General features: G+C 34.1%; 1 long non-coding RNA gene across 2 annotated transcripts; it reads right to left on the minus strand.

Moving 5' to 3' along the window:
- Positions 1-17,718: 17,718 nt before the first annotated feature.
- On the minus strand, positions 17,719-19,936 carry LOC110886320. Of its 2 annotated transcripts, none has more exons than XR_002562735.2 (4): positions 19,513-19,936; positions 19,262-19,331; positions 18,915-19,165; positions 17,719-18,311 (listed from the first exon to the last, which is right to left on the minus strand). It is a non-coding gene; the product is annotated as an uncharacterized LOC110886320 (long non-coding RNA). The 2 variants fall into 2 exon arrangements; XR_002562737.2 differs by having other exon boundaries at positions 17,719-18,316.
- Between the last annotated feature and the right edge of the window lie 643 nt (positions 19,937-20,579).

The raw sequence follows: 20,579 nt of genomic DNA on the forward strand, positions 1-20,579 counted from the left end.
ATAAGAATCAAGTTTCCTCCTAACAAATATCTAGCATGCTTATGAATCAAAGGGACTTACGGATTCTAACGGGGCTAAATGCAAAGGTAGGGAATGGTGGAATACACATGAATGAGCTAATTGATTTGACCCGGTTTTTATTTCTACTACTAAACAAAGCAAACATCAACTATATACACAACTTCATCAACATTTTCAACTACTATCGCAACTAACTCTTTCTTTTTGCACTTTTCTCATATTTTTTCTTTTCTTTTTTTTTCTTTCTTTTTTTTCTTTTTTTTCTTTTTTTTTCTTTTTTTTAATATAGAACTCAACAATATATACAAGAATATCAACAATCACAAACTAAATTCCTAAACCGGGTCGTCTCAATAGGTAAAGTTTTGTAAGAAGTAGGTTTGGGTCACAACCGAATGGTTTAAGGCTCAACTTAGTAGGACCTCCTTCAATACCCACTGGTATTGGATGGCGGGGGTCCGAACTCATTGATCCCCTCATATGTAAGCTACTATTAAAACTTTAACCCGGCTACTTAGGATTGTATCCCTGCTGACTCAAACTACTTAGCCGAGGGTAACGTCACCTTCAAAAGAGGGGCCTACCACATTACGCATTAATAACTTAATTAATTATCTTTCAATAATCCAACCCTTTAGGATTGTATCCTTCCTGACTCAAACTACTGGGTTGAGGGTAACGTCACCTTCAAAAGAGGGGCCTACTACTATAACTAAGATAATCTCTTAAAAAGTGCAGAAGTGCGAAAATAATCAAAGGTTACACTAAATGTGAGTCGGATCTAAGTGATTCATCTTGTCTATCTGTTTTATTTTTATTTTTTATTTTTGGCATTTTTAGTTTTTATTTTCTAGTTTAAAACCTTTTTCTAAACTTTTGATTTGATTAGACATTGAGGATAAACCGGTATTAAAAGCTCTTGTGTCCTTGGACGACCTCGATATCTTGCCAACACTATACTGCGCTCACGATGGGTGCACTTGCCCATATGTGTGTTTGGTGTTAGTAAAATATCGTGTTTTATAAATTTAAAACTTGACTAACGTGTAAAAAGGGCTAAAATATACATAAAAACCTATACCACCACACGCACATCACGTATCCACCACGCTTCGGACATGCCACTTCCGCCTCGTCTTCGGCACTAGGCTACGTTTCATATTTTGTTACTCAAAACAACGGATGCATAGTTTACACATAGATTTCACATAGTTTACACGAGTAGTTTCCATAGCTTAGATTTCAACATCCCCATCACTGGTCTTCAGACACTAAATTTTGCATGGAAGTACCAGCGGCGTATCCACCATGTTTCAGACACGTCACTTCTGTCTTGTACTCCATGCCATGTTTCATTTAGCGTCTCACAATCACAACAACACATAGATTCATCAGATAGATTCGCATGGCATCATGATTCCCATACAGATTGAGTAAAGCTTCATAAATTTAGTTCGATCATGATATCAGACTTAGTGTTTTAGATTGCGGACACTCGTGTGAGTTGTGCAAAATCATTCCAAAATGAACGAAGAATCGAGTTTAAACCACTTACATAAAATCGAGGTAACACCAAAGATAGGCTTATAAAACATAGGATTGTTCCGGGTAGAAGAACGCTGACTAACCAAAGTGATTCGAACCCTTTTCGAATTGAGGTAACGAGTCTTGACTTACTTAGACAAATACGTCATCGATGTTAGGCCTACGATATTCGTCCTTTTAGTCATTCCACGTTCCTAATTGATTGGAAGTTGCGAGACTTTGGCGAGACATAAAACCGTCACGGAGTGGGACTAGTTATCAAGGTCTGAGTTTCACCTCTATCTTGACAACATCGTACCCTAATAGCGTTGGTACTTATCCGTAGACAAGACCTACTAGAATAATTATGGAGAATTTCCATCAAGGTTCGGATGTCACTCCTGTCTTGAGGGCAACTCTCGGGCAAAATACAAATACTGGTGAGCAGTGTTTTTAATGTATCAAGTGTATATTATGTTAGCCTTAGGAAAGGCTTGTAAGTTTAACAGGAACATGTGCTGCTGGGAAGAAGATACGGTAGAATGCATAAGTCTTAAGCAACAAATAAGAGTTAAGATTCCTAGAACTATAGACTAGGGCAAGTATTTCTACTTATCCTAATTCCCTATAGTTATGGATCTGATACCAATCTGTCATACCCCAACTGATGGTGGAAACATCGGGGTGTGAGCACTAAGCATTCAGATTGCTCATGAGATTCCATAACACTATTGTTCAATATAGATTAATAGATTTCATGCAAAATTTGTCCAACGAAACATCAACACCAAACAGTATCACAAGTACCAAACAGAACATCGAATATTAAACATTGTTCATAACTAAAATTAACTAGGTGAGTTTCTAAGCTTCATCCTAGCTTGATTCCATGTCATCAGCATCCTATCAGCCTGCAACATGTATTAAAATAGAGTCAGTACAAAAATGTACCGGCGAGTATACAAGTTTGAATAATAGCATAATAGATTAAAACAACTCATATCCACAATGTAAGTAATAAGAATATTTTCAGCTGTGCTAGTGTCGCAGTCCACATAGTGATAGCCCAAGTATCCCGATGCTTTAGTATTACCCAAGACTCAAGGTAAACTAGAATCCTCCTAACAATACCCCCCCCCCCCCCGAGAATAATGGGAGAGGTGCACCTCTTATAGCGCTACTATTGTTAAGGCGGAACTACACACTCTGGATTAAACGTCATATAGCACAAAGAATCAAGAATCACAAGTTTCACATACACGTAGGATAGAGTTTAGATTCAAAAGTTTCAAGTATCATAGTTTATAGAATACATGTTACATCTCAAAGTTTAAAACAAAAAGGGATCGAGTATACTCACAGTGATTGCTTAACAGTATAGATTGTTATTGGATCAAATGGAGCTCTTTTAGAATTAGCCTGATTAGATTGCAACAGATAAGAGTCGGGCAGAATAATCGAGATTGCGAAAAGTGTTGGAACAGTCACTGGATCGGATGGTTGTCCGATCGGATGGCTATCCGATCGAATTGCCACTCGATCGGGTGACTTAGTGCCAGTGGAATGGGTGGCTGTCCGATCAGATGGCTGTCCAATTGGGTGGCCAATCTATCCAAGTGTTCAAGTTTCAAATTGATTAAGTGCTTTGGTTACCTTGATCGGATGGCTGTCCAATCGGATGGCTGTCCGATGGGGTTGCCACTCGATCGAGACTCCCAAGTTCTAAGTTTCTGAAAAAGTTCTAAGTGTTGAAAGGTTCCAAGGTTCAAAGTATTTAAGTTTGCTAGACAATGCTACCCGATCGGGTGGCTGTCCGATCGGATGGTCATCTGATCGGATTATCACTCGATCGATTGATCCTTGTCCTGGTGGTAACTTTTGGTAAAATTTCTAAGTTTCTAGACTAACAATGACGGCACGGGACGTATTGAGACAATGGTAAACTCATCGTTTCACAGCCGTTCTGATCGGATGGGAATCACCCCTGCTTGGACAGTTGTCTGTTTACGATAGTTCATGTCGGAATCCGTTCCATGGTTATCTCCTCCGGCAACAATCCATTTTCAAACCTACTCTAGACTACCCATCAGGTCTACAGTCTGTTTAAACCCGGATTTCACCGTTTAAAATGGAAGATTGAAGAAAAGATGTAGAATACCTAAGTTTTATTATGAAAACTCTTAGATCTAGTTTAGTTTTGATGCAAAATACATGAAATTCCTTAGATCCGAGCTAGATCTTGCCAGGATTGACATCATAAGGCCAGTTTGTACGACCACCATGATGACATCATCCTCAAGAACTCAGATCCGAGAGATTTCATGGTGAAAAGTGTGATTTCAAAGGTGAATCATGTGGAGAATGAAGTGTAGATCGAGAAAGTACAAGAATCTAGCCTAAAACGTACCGGAATCATCGAGAAAATGAAGAAATGTAGTGTGCGTGCGTTTGGTTCGAGCAGGGCTGTCACATCACTGATGACGGTGATGTGACAGGCCTTTTATTGTGAGAGAGGAAGGGTTAAGGCGGTGCACTTGGATCGGATGGCAGGTCGTGTAACAACTCTCACTAAAAATTAATATTTAGTATGATAATTATCCAATAAGGAAACCATAATTAAGACACCCAAGTGATTCTGCACAAACCCTAAAATTTTGCGGAATAATCGGAATCAGGATCAGGGCCCCTAAAACTCAAGGGGGGATAAACCTAGTGGACGATTATCCTAAAAACGCGTTGCCTAAATCTGATTGGCCGAATCTGTTGATTCAGCATAGCTAGTCCCATGCGTGGCAACCCTATAGTCGGTTCCAACCCTTTACGGACCGTAAAGGGTTAGGCTTACGGTCCGTAAGCATGCCCAAAATCGAGTATAAATAGCAGAACATTGGCACTTGATTCTGGGCACTTGAATGACGAACAAAGTCAGAAATTAGACGAAGTTATACTCTGTTTACCACAATTAACACACAAACCTCGAAACGCTGCCGCAATCAGGGTATTAACTCGATCGCTGTTCAATTCTTTTCTTTCCGTCAAGCTTTTATTTTTGTAAATAATAGCTCGGGATTTTACCCTCTAAATCCCTAAACTCTGCCCGTTATTAGGGTAATAACTCTAATCACTGGTACGATACTTTATCCGATCGATTATAACTATCCAACGATTGTCTAAGTGTTGCTCAAATTGAGTTATACTTTGTTATTCATTGTGATTTCAACTTGAATGTTTGAGTGCTGTCCAAACTCGGACTATACTCTGTCATTCGTTGTGAATCCGCTGAATTATTAAGTATTGCACTTGTAAATCGTTGTGAGGGTTTTATCTCGTGATTATCGTTAAAGTTGAATTGAGTTAATACACTAATACGAGTTCCATTGTGTCTAGAAATTAGAACTCGTAATCAGGAAACTGCTAGAATACTTAATAGTTAAATAAACTTAGCAATTAAGTTAGCTGAGTAGATTAATTAATCTGTTAATTAAATTAAGTATGAGTAATTAATTAAGTTAATCCAGATTAATTAAGTTAAACTAGATTAATTAAGTTAAGTACGATTAATTGAGTTAAGCAAGATTAATTAAGCTAAGTAAGATCTACTAATCACCTAAATAGAAATATATAAAAATATAATAGATAATACCAAAGGAAGGTGCTAGGAAGGTGTAAGAGGATAGATATCTGTGGATAGGAAGCTTCCTAGAAGATGTATAAGTAACTTCCTAGAAAAGCTATAGGAAACTTCCTAGAAATACAAGGGAAACTTCCTAGAAATTTCCTATTTCCTACCTATAAATAGGAAGCTTAGGATTCATTTTTCTTTGCTCATTTCTTTCTTCTTTTCTCTATACGTTGGTGTTCTAACCAATAATCACTCAATCGCTATTACGATTCATTTTCCGACCGATCAATATATCCAATGGATGTTTAAGTGCCGCCCACATTAGGGTTATACTTTGTCGTTCGTCGTTAATTCGATGAATGTTTAAGTATCGCACTTTGTCGTTCGTTGTGAGAATTTGATCCCGTGAGTTATCGTAAAAGCTGTATTGATCATTAACCCGGTTTTTGTGAAATTCGTTAAGGTTCGAATCTCATGACTACCGTTAAGGTTTGATTTGGATTTTACACCAATACGTATTCCATTCTGTTAAACTATGTATTTAACTACCAAAAATACTCCCAACTACACCCTTACAGTCAAACAAACTATTAAATCATCAGAAGATCCAAAATAATAAAGTGCATGCTTAATTATCGGAAGAAGTAGAATCAAGAAGTTTGTTAACTCAATCCTGCATGCTGATTTGTGAGTCATTCTCTTTTTATCAAATGTTTTACAATACTCCAAATTATTTTCAGAATTATAATTACAGTGATTAAGTTGATGTAATCACCAAATTACAGCCAGTATGTGGGGTATTGTGCACATTACTACTGTTTTATCACTTTAGGTGGGTGAACCTAAAATTAAGTGATACGTCATTCATTTGGGCAGCCAATGGTGATATGACCACTGTCACAGATCCGGTCGAGTGACAAATACTCTGGGTAGTTGGTTGATATCAGAAACATGCGTAAAAGATCTTAACACTGTATATTAAAATAAATGTGTCATTTTCAGTAAAATGAATGATTCACTCAGTATTTCCCCGCTGACAAAACCTTTTTAAAACGCGTTTCAGGTAATTACAGTAGCTTGGAGTAAGGATTGGATCCGGCACTAAAAGACTTCAAGAAGTGGCTTATTTTATTAATTAAATCAAATATTGTTTTTATTAAAAGCTACCTTTGTAAAACATGGAATTTATTCCATCTATTTAAATAAAAACCGGTGTTTCTAAACTCTGATATTTTCCTAACTCACGGTCCTGATGAAATTTCCGCTGCAATATTTTTCAAAATAATCACCGGTACCACTGGACTGCTCACGGCACCCGATTCCGGCTAGGATGGGGTCGGGGGTCGTGACAGAAGGTGGTATCAGAGCTAAGCCACTGCTTTAAGCCTATAAGTGTTGTGATGACAATACTTAAGCTTAAATAAAAGAGTTAGGAGATTGCTATTAACTGGTAGCACATCTGATAGCATTTAGACTTGAACATAAGAAAAGATGCCTTAGTATAAACTAAGCCACTTGTTTAGAGCAAGTAGGTGTTATAATAATAATACCTAAGCTTAAACGGAAAATTAGAAACTTAATATTATCTGATAGCACTCTGAATGATATTTAGACTTGAACTTAAGAATTTTGTCTTAATATAAGCTTCAAGATAAAATTACTTATATAAGTATAAATAAGTATAATTGGTATTCAATAAAAATAACGACTAGCAGGCAATAGCATTTAATTGCTATTTATTCTTGTTTATTGGTATTACTTGGTCAAGAATAAAGATATATTATGGAAATACAAATTTCCTTGATTCTGAATAGAAGCCCTAATAAAAAAAAAGATGCACTTTTTGAAAAGATACTATTTATGGGAAATAGGAAATTCTCTCTGGCAAACCTGGGTATAGAGTTGCAGACTCTCCAGCTTGTCAGGATATACTGAAATTACCGCTCCGGCGCGAACCGGATAAGAGGGATAAATGGTATGACAAAACAGTAACAAGATTTCCCTAAATAGTATCATGACCAAATATCTGACTAGTTTTTTGAATCTATTATATACATTTAACCCTATGAAAGGTATGTATATTACAACATGTGAAATATATAATATAGATATGTATATCTATAAGGAATTCCAAAAGTCAATTAAGAATAAAGCACAAGCATATGTATATAAATTTCTTTATCAGGAATCTCTCGCATATATCTTTAATTTCGATATCAAACATTCTTTCGTTTGATCATCTACCTCGTAACTCGTGCAACAAAATAATACTGGAAACCCATTAAGTTGGGACACCATCCAAAAATATAAGAATTACCAATGCGTTATTATGAACTATTAACACAAGTAAGAAACATCTAAAGTTGTGCTAATGCACCAGAAAACACATGAAACCTAAAATTTCACGTCCACAAGACATCAAAGTGTATCACATACAATTTCCAAGGCAAGACCTTTGAAAAATATAAATTTGAGCACGATGATACCAATACTAAAAGAACTCCTAATCAAAAAGCGGCACTTTGCCACATGATCTTACAAACGATCAAAATCTCGCTGAGGTACGTTGGAACAATATTTCACAAACATCGGTGCATAGTCTAACCTGAGTCATAATTATTAGCACTACAAAAGAAGTCATATAGTTTTGCAAATTCCCTATTTCATTTCACTTCATTCGACATTCTCTGATAATGTCATTTAACAAATAGTTATCACACGAAATTCCAGATAAGAAGTTCTTATATTTCTTTCGTCACAATTCTGACTTCTGCCTATAAAGAATTGACTTTCGTGTTTGTACTTCCTCTAATAGTCATCATACCATGAGGATTTCTTTCCTAGTAGCAAATATTGATCTATTTCATTTCTTGGTAAATCCACACTTTACACATGCACTGTTTGTTGCGCATGTGGTTCGTTTGATTTATGAAGACCACTGGAGGGCTTTATTCCAATTTGTTATCAAAAGTTCAAATATCGTATCACTATACTTGATCTTTGCATTTATAAATCACGTTTATTGCAAAACGTTGACTCTTTGATATCAAGTCAATAAGTTTCTTGAAAAAAACTCAATTTCCTTTAGCATACATGGTTTTGTTGTAACCATATCCAAAATTTCTTATTAATACATGAACTCGTTTTGTTTACACCAAGTTCAATTGTTTTAACTTGCTCGCATTACGTATTCAATTCAAAGTCCCATATAATGGATTGAAGCCATCATATTCAAAATAGTCCCGACAAGCACTTCAATTCTCTTGAATCATAACATGCTTGTTTAGTCTTCGAATTCATCAAATCATTTCTTTGATTTCGATCACCTTGTGGTGACATTTTTCACAACATTTGAAATTGCGCTAATCTCGTTTAAATTATTTATTTTTAGTAAATATTTGTAATAAAATATTAAATAGTAGGTATTAATATTATTTTTAGGTATTAAGGGTATTATCAAGACAGGTATTGGATAGCATAGCCTTAGTTAGGCATGGACTGATCACCTATGCTTAAACAAGGCAGCACTAACCAATATCCAACCATGATAATAACTATTTAATATATAAATTAAGTCATCATACTTATTTAGTAAATTTCAATTATATATATAAAAATATTTTTATATTATATATATAGAAATATATATACTTTGTACTATAAAGAGAAGACCTATTTTCATAAAACAACAGGGACAAATAAAATTATCTAAATAATTATCTAAGTATTCATGAACAAGACATATTATAAATAAATGTTCATCTTGATTAAAATTTCACAACTATTAATACTTATAGAAATATTCTTTTATAAAATATATATTAAAACATCAAATGTTATTTACGCAAGCCAATATTTAAGTATGCTCGATATTAAAATAAACATTTATTATTCTACTTTTATGATTTAAAAATACCCTAATCTTATAGTTAAACATACTTGATTTTAAAAATGATCATCGCGAGTTCTAGGATATTGGGTAAACCTATTTATAAAACATATATCATTATTTTGTCAAAATTACCACGGGTTTTGATATTTTAAACCTATCTATATTTATTCATTATTCTACTTTATGATAACATAAAAGGAAAAGTATTTAACAAATCAAAATATCACCTATCTTTAATCAAACCTTTTGATTAAAGTCATCTTAATACAATTATGTATTGAGACAAAAATACACTAACTTTATTATCTTTTCATATATTCATACAAATCACCCATCTCAGCACATTGATTTTCTCATATCATAATTCAATATCTGACAAAACATTTTCATGTTTTCATTTCATTTTGAACCTGTCAATCTTAAGTCTTCCTTAGGTACCAATCAAGTAAGTTTTCTTCTGACAAAGCATTTTACTAATTCCAACAAGTTCTTCACACTCATTTAAAAAAAATCTATTGATCATATATCTTTTGGCTTGAATATAATCACCTTGGAAACTATATCATTTCATCGGAATATCTCATCTTTTGAAATATCTAGATTCGCTTCCTTGAAACTCTCAATTTCGAAAACGGTAAATTTATTCGGTCATCATAATTATTGAATTCTTTCAATCATTTTAAATACTTTGTAGCGTCCGAATAGATTGTAGCCTGTGCTAAACCCTATTCATACGCCATTCGTTTGATTTGTCATTTTCTTGATACAATTATGTACTCAGATTACGATACACTAAATTCTATTGTCCAGTACCATTTAAGTAAACGATATTGATTTTTAATCATTAACAAATCATTTTCCATACTTCCATTCACAAATAGATATTTATCAATTCAGAATCTCCCTCGATTGATCAAAGTAAGTTCATTTCGGATATTGAATCCAATTGTTTCTATAAATCATTTTTACTTTCAAAACTCATACCCCTCAAAATATCTTTTGATACATTGCTTCTCTTAAAAGAAGAAACATAACCCCAAGAAAATATCATAGTCCAAATCTCGAGGACGAGATTTTTATTAAGGTGGGGAGGATGTAACAACTCTCACTAAAAATTAATATTTAGTATGATAATTATCCAATAAGGAAACCCTAATTAAGACACCCAAGTGATTCTGCACAAACCCTAAAATTTTGCGGAATAATCGGAATCAGGATCAGGGCCCCTAAAACTCAAGGGGGGATAAACCTAGTGGACGATTATCCTAAAAACGCGTTGCCTAAATCTGATTGGTCGAATCTGTTGATTCAGCATAGCTAGTCCCATGCGTGGCAACCCTATAGTCGGTTCCAACCCTTTACGGACCGTAAAGGGTTAGGCTTACGGTCCGTAAGCATGCCCAAAATCGAGTATAAATAGCAGAACATTGGCACTTGATTCTGGGCACTTGAATGACGAACAAAGTCGGAAATTAGACGGAGTTATACTCTGTTTACCACAATTAACACACAAACCTCGAAACGCTGCCGCAATCAGGGTATTAACTCGATCGCTGTTCAATTCTTTTCTTTCCGTCAAGCTTTTATTTTTGTAAATAATAGCTCGGGATTTTACCCTCTAAATCCCTAAACGCTGCCCGTTATTAGGGTAATAACTCTAATCACTGGTATGATACTTTATCCGATCGATTATAACTATCCAACGATTGTCTAAGTGTTGCTCAAATTGAGTTATACTTTGTTATTCATTGTGATTTCAACTTGAATGTTTGAGTGCTGTCCAAACTCGGACTATACTCTGTCATTCGTTGTGAATCCGCTGAATTATTAAGTATTGCACTTGTAAATCGTTGTGAGGGTTTTATCTCGTGATTATCGTTAAAGTTGAATTGAGTTAATACACTAATACGAGTTCCATTGTGTCTAGAAATTAGAACTCGTAATCAGGAAACTGCTAGAATACTTAATAGTTAAATAAACTTAGCAATTAAGTTAGCTGAGTAGATTAATTAATCTGTTAATTAAATTAAGTATGATTAATTATTAAGTTAATCCAGATTAATTAAGTTAAACTAGATTAATTAAGTTAAGTACGATTAATTGAGTTAAGCAAGATTAATTAAGCTAAGTAAGATCTACTAATCACCTAAATAGAAATACATAAAAATATAATAGATAATACCAAAGGAAGGTGCTAGGAAGGTGTAAGAGGATAGATATCTGTGGATAGGAAGCTTCCTAGAAGATGTATAAGTAACTTCCTAGAAAAGCTATAGGAAACTTCCTAGAAATACAAGGGAAACTTCCTAGAAATTTCCTATTTCCTACCTATAAATAGGAAGCTTAGGATTCATTTTTCTTTGCTCATTTCTTTCTTCTTTTCTCTATACGTTGGTGTTCTAACCAATAATCACTCAATCGCTATTACGATTCATTTTCTGACCGATCAATATATCCAATGGATGTTTAAGTGCCGCCCACATTAGGGTTATACTTTGTCGTTCGTCGTTAATTCGATGAATGTTTAAGTATCGCACTTTGTCGTTCGTTGTGAGAATTTGATCCCGTGAGTTATCGTAAAAGCTGTATTGATCATTAACCCGGTTTTTGTGAAATTCGTTAAGGTTCGAATCTCATGACTACCGTTAAGGTTTGATTTGGATTTTACACCAATACGTATTCCATTCTGTTAAACTATGTATTTAACTACCAAAAATACTCCCAACTACACCCTTACAGTCAAACAAACTATTAAATCATCAGAAGATCCAAAATAATAAAGTGCATGCTTAATTATCGGAAGAAGTAGAATCAAGAAGTTTGTTAACTCAATCCTGCATGCTGATTTGTGAGTCATTCTCTTTTTATCAAATGTTTTACAATACTCCAAATTATTTTCAGAATTATAATTACAGTGATTAAGTTGATGTAATCACCAAATTACAGCCAGTATGTGGGGTATTGTGCACATTACTACTGTTTTATCACTTTAGGTGGGCGAACCTAAAATTAAGTGATACGTCATTCTTTGGGGCAACCAATGGTGATATGACCACTGTCACAGATCCGGTCGAGTGACAAATACTGTGGGTAGTTGGTTGATATCAGAAACATGCGTAAAAAATCTTAACACTGTATATTAAAATAAATGTGTCATTTTCAGTAAAATGAATGATTCACTCAGTATTTCCCCGCTGACAAAACCTTTTTAAAACGCGTTTCAGGTAATTACAGTAGATTGGAGTAAGGATTGGATCCGGCACTAAAAGACTTCAAGAAGTGGCTTAGTTTATTAATTAAATCAAATATTGTTTTTATTAAAAGCTACCTTTGTAAAACATGGAATTTATTCCATCTATTTAAATAAAAACCGATGTTTCTAAACTCTGATATTTTCCTAACTCACGGTCCTGATGAAATTTCCGCTGCAATATTTTTCAAAATAATCACCGGTACCACTGGACTGCTCACGGCACCCGATTCCGGCTAGGATGGGGTCGGGGGTCGTGACAGGTCGACCGAGTGGCCATCCGATCGGGTGGTCATCCGATCGGGTGGTTATCCGATCGGATGGTCATCCGATCGGACTGCCACTTGGTCAGTCCCATCCTTTCCGCGTTCCCGTCTTTGATTCGTTTCGCGAATTAGGTTAAGCGTTGCGTATTGTTTAGTAACAGTATAACTAGAATACATCATAAACATCGAAAGCTTTTCCAAGATTCATAGATTCTACCAGTGACAAGATTCCAGTCTCTCGTTCAACCAAGAATCAAGTTTCACGAGTCTCAAGAGTCAAGCACCAAATAAGTACCTTAGAATTAGGCATTCCCAGTATATATAGATTTAGAAATTCCAAATGTAGACATGGGCATTCCAGACATCATAGATTTAGGCATTCTAAACATAGATTTAGACATTCCAACACATAGAATTAGGCATTCAAGACATAGATTCAGACATTCCAAGTTATCAAAGTATCACACCTTATATAGTACAGGGACTAGTCTTGCCAATAGACAAAGTTCAGGGGCTAAATCTGACAAAAGCCTAAAGTTTAGGGACGCTGGGCGTTACACATTTTGTCTTTATTTTTGTGGGACTTTTTATGTTTGTATTTTGTTAAATTGTTAAGTGTGTGTGAGACATATTAGTTGCTGAATTTTGGTGAATGAATGGATGTGTAGGAAGGCTAAATAAAACTGAGCAAAAGCGAACCGAACCGAACCAAGCGGCTCGGTTCTAAACCGCACCGAGTTCGAGCATAAGATTTCCACTCGATTTCCTAAATCCGAACCGAACCGAGCACGAGCATACCTCCGTTCGGTCCGGCTCATGAACACCCCTAGTGTCCAATGAGGATCAAGTGAGAATGATAATTTTGTCCAACAGGGAAAAAAAGAATATGCATATGCTTAGAAACATGCAAATGCAAGTCACATGCTATTATTATATGATTTTGTATGTCTGGATTAACAAAATTGGAAATTACATTGAGATATGAGGTACACGGGCAACAATGAGAATAAAAAATAAGAAGAGTAGTAGCCACCATAGAGTGACAAGTGTGCAACGAGGATCAAGTGAGAATGATAATTTTGTCCAATAGAGAAAAAAAGAATATGCACATGCCTAGAAACATGCAAATGCAAGTTACATGCTATCCCCCCACCCCTCAAATTTTAAAACGTCTGAGACTTGTTTGTACGTCACTTGTTTTTTTTTTAATATACCATATAATCTAGCGTCTTTTTATTTTTAATATAAGTACCTTATTGTTGTATTTTTGGAGAAAATTGAAAACCAGTTGCGTAAAACACCATGGACATAACGTAAACACAATGAGTATTAAACTAGAAACACAATGGAAAGTATACTAAAAACACAACTGAGATCAGATAAAAGGCACAATGGAAATCAGACTAAAACACAATCGATAACAGACTAAAATACAATGAACAATAAAAGTAGATTAAACACAACAGACAGTAGAACAAAAACACAATGGACAAACAGACTAAAACACAATGGATAATAGACTAAACACAATGTAACACAATGTATAGAAAACTCACCCAGTTGAAAAATACAATAATCAAAACTAATAACACAATATATAGAAAACTCAAAGATAACACCATCTTCATTGTGTTATTGGTTTTGATAATAAATACATAATGAATAGAACCTAAAATAACATTATGTTATAAATTATGATAATAACACAATGTGTAGAAACCCTAGTGAAAAACTTAATGACCAAAACCAATTTGAAAAACACAATTAACCGGAAAATTAAAACAATATATAGAATACCCATCTTCATTGTGTCATACTTCATGTTATAGATTCTAATAATAAAAACACAATGTGTTATAAGGTCCGATAACAACACAATGTATGAAAACCCTAGTAAAAACGTAATGACCAAAACCTTTAACACAATGAAAGAAAACTCATCTTCATTATGTCATATATTGTGTTATAGGTTATGATAACAAAAACAAAATGAAAAGAACCAAAAATAACATTCTGTTACAGATTCTTACAATAACACAATGTATAGAAACCCGAGTAAAAAGTGTAATGACCAAAACACAATTGAAAAACACAATGACCAGAACTTTTAACACAATGCATGGAAACCCAGTAAAAAATGTAATTTTTTATTTTATTTTTATATAGCAATACTATAGTCAAAATAAAGATAAAAAAACGTTCATTATTATGGTGTTTTTTTTTGTAAAAAATAATATAGTATGAAAAACGTTAAGGACATTTTAAAATGATAGGGGAATTGACACGTGTCTTGCACATTGAGAGAGAAAATCAACATATATAGGATATTCCCTTTATGCTCTTCCCCTAATCTTTTCCTCCAAAACTAGTCTTAACCCTTCGTATCTAAAATTAATGGACTACAATCCTTCCTATCTTTCTTTCTTATTTATTTTACACTTTGTGTTTGATGTTAATGTTAACCTTATAAACTTCTATTCAACTTTGTTAAGCCCAAACTCTACAAGGACACCAGATCAACGCATATTAGTTTGAGCTATAGCCCATGAACATTGGGTGGCTTTTTTTTCTTATTTCTTCTTCTTTTTTCTTTCTTTTTTGAAATGAGAATGGGTGGTTTTTTGTTAGACGTGTAAATAAATCCGATTATTTGTAAGCTACTTGAGATTAACTCATGAAAAATTTGAACCGAGCAAGCCTAGACGAGCTCGAGCCTAAATTGAAATTCATTTGATAAACAAAATTAAGCCCGTACATTACATGTTGAGTTTGACTAGGCTCACGGGCATAATGGAGTATCTCATTTTTTAAAAGAATGTTGTTTTAATTTATTCTGGTAAGTATATATGCTTACATAATAAATGTTATTAAAATTGTAAAAAAAGTAGTATATAGTAAGTTTATATAATATATGTCAACAAATTAAGTAATTACATAATTAAATATTTAAAGTTTTATAAACTTTTTAAGCAAAGAGTTTTAGACCTAGAGATCAAATAAGTCAAACTTGACTTCTTTTAATTTAACTTAAACTTGGGTGAACCAAAACTTACATCAACTCGTTTACATCCATACTACCCCAATTTAGTGTGATAAGGCTATAGAGTGTGGTTATGACCCTCATGAGTATCATGACCCATCCACGTCAGTATCATGTCACCCACATCTAATCGACCATCCAAAATCACTACCGTAAAGATGTAGTTATGATCCAAACCACTAGTCCCTTATTTATTTTAATTTATCTTTGTTTAAAGAAAAAAGAAATGATTTCTTGAAAAATGGAAAGGAGGACCATGGTTGCCATGGTTTAATCCATGTAAACCATGGTGAATCAAGCAAGGGGGTTGTGTAGTCAAGGGGTGTGCAATAACCGAACCGTTAACCGAAACCAAACCGAAAACCGAAAACCGACAAAACCGAATCAAAATTAACCGAAACCGAATTAACCGAAAGTCGGTTAACGGATATTTTTTTTACCATCAGTTAACCGAAATTAATCGAACCGAACCGAATCATTTATTTTTTTTATATATTTTTAGGTTTTATACATCTATTTCATGTATTTCATGTTTTATACTTTCATTTCATGTAATAATACCTCTATTTTATTTATTTATGCGTTCGTTTCATTTATTTATACCTTCATTTCATTTATTTATACCTCCATTTTATGTATTTAAACATCTATTCATGCATTTATACCTCCATTTCACTTATTTATACATCCATTTCATGTATTTATACATCTATTTTATATGTTTATACCCCCATTACATGTATTTCTAAGCAAAAAAATTAGCCCTTGTTTGAATTGGTTATTAACCGAAAATTAACCGAACCGAACTAAAAACCGACAAATTAACCGAACCGATTCACCGATGACTTCGGTTACGGATAATGCTAATAACCGAACCGAACCGAATCATGCACACCCCTAATGTAGTCTTCCATTCATGTTCCTAGGTGACGAATCATGCCCCAACCATGATCCCACACCCTTTATCCTAATGGAGTGGTCATTAGAAAAATTGGAATATATTAAATAACTTGTGATGAAAGTGGACATTGAAATTGACTTGTGAGTAGGCACGTGCGTAGCTTGTGGAAGATTAGGGTTAGGAATTTTAATGATAAAATATCTAAATTAAAAGGAGGTGTTAAATGATATTTTGACTTTATTGTGAATTCTCACCAAACTTGTTAAAATAATTTATTAAGAGTCGGTTGAATCATATACATTTAATCTATACCACGTGACAAATTACGGTCCGCATCATTTTGGGTGGTAAGGTCCAACTTGAGTACTTGACATTTAAAAACCGATTCTAAATATTATAAGATAGTTGGTTTTAATAAAATAGTTATAAATGCTAACAAGGAGTGTATTGTACGACAAAGACATATGAGATAAGTGTGATACAATAGAGATCTTAAGTAAATAATTAAAAAAAAAAACCATGTAGCTAGTTTACATGTTGAATGAGAGATAATCTAATAGGAGATAGGAAGATATTTCGATTAAAAGTTTATGCATCATATTTAAATCAATAAGTATAATGTTTATATAGTAAGTAGTAATTCGCAAATTATGTTTCATATTATCGCTCTTTGAAAATGTTTGATGAATCAAAAACTCAAGTGTTAGATACATTTATACATATATAACTTATAGATTTTTCTTTTTCTTTTTTATACGACACATGTATTACCTACACAGATCTTTCACTGTTTATGTATATAACGAAACTTGAACTACAACTTGTTTATTGTTGAATCATCTAGTGACGTTACACCAAAATAAACTAAAAAAGATTGCAAACCTTTGATGACATTAATTGCTTCGTTTATAAATCAGCTTGTTTTGAAAAACCATTGATGGAAAACCTTTATGTAGAATAGTCACCTAGCATACCCTCTTAATCTGATCTAGATTTATGTAAACTAGATGGACGCCCCGGCCGCGATGCGGACCGGGGCTTAGAATTTAAGACGTAATATATATATATGAATAAAGCATAAACGCTAAGTTCAAAATGTTCACAAAGTGTTATTCAGTAGTATACGTTTATACACATAAACAAACTCCATAATTGATTACATTTCAAATATACCCCTATATGATATATAACAAATGAAAACATAGGAAAAAATACAGGCCATGTGTGTATAAATAGGTGAAGAACATCACCATCATGTGTCGTTTTCTTATCATCCTTCTTCATCAAAAAAATCCAAAATACATCGAAATATACAACTTATTTGGAAAAAATAAAGGATCTAAAAGTTATGCTAACTAAATAGACTAATCCAACAGCAAAGTGACCAAGAACATATTACTCCAAGACACAACTTCAGTTATCCCTTTGAAGAGCCCTTTTCCCCGTTAACCGACCAACCTATTTGGCTCAGATCTGTCTATTAGACCGCTATGGCTGCAAAGAAGTTGCAAGTGGAGAACCTCACACTTGTCGTCCTTTGTTTGTGTCGCGCCAAGAAACGATCCGGACTTAACTCATCACAGCCTCTAAACACCTGGAGATATATCGACTTCAAGCATTCACACATAAGTAAAAGTCTAACCCATATTAGAAACGACCATTTTTTGTCCATTAGCCGACCGACCTTTTTGGCGCAGATCTGTCTATTAGACGGCCATGGTTGCAACAAAAGTTGCAAGTGGAGAAACTCGCACTTGTCGTCTTCTGATTCTACCGCATCAAGAGACGGATTCCACTTAACTCAATACAAAAAAAAAATAAATAAATAAACAAATAAATAAGAATTTTTCTTATAATGTAATTTGTATCCTACAATTTTCATTGTAATACCAACCAGCATACTAACAAACATTTAAATCCAAAAAAAAACCTTCAAAATCCTTTTGATATGAACACTATCAAAATCCTTTGGGATCTACAATCTACAAAGGTTATGCAACTGATGCAACCTACTCCCAATTGGCAGAACAATCTTGGACCCCCATCTTCTTTTGCTTACCAAAATAAGAGTACTATGTAGGTATGTACACATGCAAGTATGCATGTACAGACAAATAAAGATTTTATTTTGGTAATTGGTAAACACTTAAAGACATAATTCAAAATTTTGTGAACCATTTCTGTTTTTTGTAAACTTTCATCAATTACACACTTATTGTAGATCCCAACGATTCTAAATGAGATGGTAGCACATGATGCATTCTATATCAACAATCGCTTGAGTTTAACTTCTGGAATATTCATACAAAAATAAGCAATTTATAGATGAAACACATTTCCGTGTTTTGTTTTCACTACATAATCTAACCGAGTGAATGTTCACAAAAATCAAACTTACCCGTGCCATTGAGGGATGTACTTGAGATACCCCCCAAGCTCCTTGTTGACCCATTAAGTATCCAATTACTTAAAACATAGCTCCAAGTTCCAGTTGATCAGCAAGATCTTCAAAGTACTTGAGACACCCCCCAAGCTCCTTGTTGACCCATTAAGTATCCAATTACTTAAAACATAGCTCCAAGTTCTGGTTGACCAGCAAGGTCTTCAAAATGATGGTTAAATTTTCTTGAGTTTGTTTTCAACAAAAAACTACAGCAATTAAATTCCCAACATACCCTTAGTTTTTACTCATTTATAAAGCATAGTTTATCATCCAAATATCATCAAGAATGATACAATGCTTACCTTTTGGTGGTCAAAAATCAAACTTGTACCCTTGCTTATATTACTTGTAACCTACTGCTTCATCCTTGACCTGCAATAAATTTTCATAAGAAGTTCGATTTTGTATTCAGTATAAATATATATACCACCTAACATCTCCCAAATCATAGCCAATCCACAAACCAAATTAAAAACCCACATCAATTTCTCAGAAAAATGGGAACCAAATCATCAAAAACCCTCGACGCACCAGGAAAACCTAAACGACGTACCTGGTCTTTGAGAATTGAGATGGCGAAGCTCAGCCTGTAGCTCATAATCGAAACCCTATACACTGGAAAACCAATTCCGACTCTCTCTTTCTTATTTTCGTTTTTTTTTGCGGAACCTCAAATCCCTCAAATCGGTGCCGAACCCTCAAATCCCTTCTTACCGTTGCCACTGTTGTGGTTGAGATGTTGACGGTGACAGTCACCAGCGCGGCGTCGAAGCAGTGGAAGGGTGGAGCTGGGGTTTACTATCGGATGGCTCTCTCTTTCTCTCTCTTGAGAACATATAAAGCAATATGTACAACAGCCTAAAGCCTGGAACATCATCCATGCCATATGTACAACCTTTATTGCACAGAATTGTTGAAAATTAGAGTATTATATAATATCATTTTTCGCCAATTATGAATAAACACCTTTACAACATAACTTGAATTCGCTAGACTACAAACCCTTTATTGCCTTATTCTTTACCAGCTGACAAATAAAACTGTACAACTACTTAACAAGTTTGAAATATCCTTTAACAATAGTTTTATAGAAACTTTGTGCTTAAAAATAAGATAAACATGTCTCAAGAGATATGGTATGGTATTAAGTTGTCTTTCTTTAATTCTAAATGTAGAGAGGCACATGTATTAGTGGTTTATAAACTATCTAGATTATGAATATATTACTAATTTCTTTAACGGCCAACAAAATCAATTCTGAGTACTTTCGGGGCATTCACTGTACTAACGAAGTACTTTGAGAATACCTGATCCATCACCAATTCTGAAGAAAAGAGAAAGTATAAACACCAAATTCTCTTGAAACAAGTGGACATGATTAAATTCAAGACGTGCAATATTATAAGATCTAGTTAATCAATTGGCCATTTGAGTATTTGACCATCCATTCAAGATGAATGTTGCATTACAAAGCGTTTATTATGATTGAAGTCAATGCACGACTATTATTTTGACACGTGTATCACAACGAGATTGTTTGCCAAATCATGCCAACTACTACGTGTCAAGAAAATGAAATTTAATATTTTAAAATAACAGCAATTATGGCGGCGTAACTTT

The sequence above is a fragment of the Helianthus annuus genome, chromosome 2, assembly GCF_002127325.2.
Source record: "Helianthus annuus cultivar XRQ/B chromosome 2, HanXRQr2.0-SUNRISE, whole genome shotgun sequence".
NCBI lineage: Eukaryota > Viridiplantae > Streptophyta > Magnoliopsida > Asterales > Asteraceae > Helianthus > Helianthus annuus.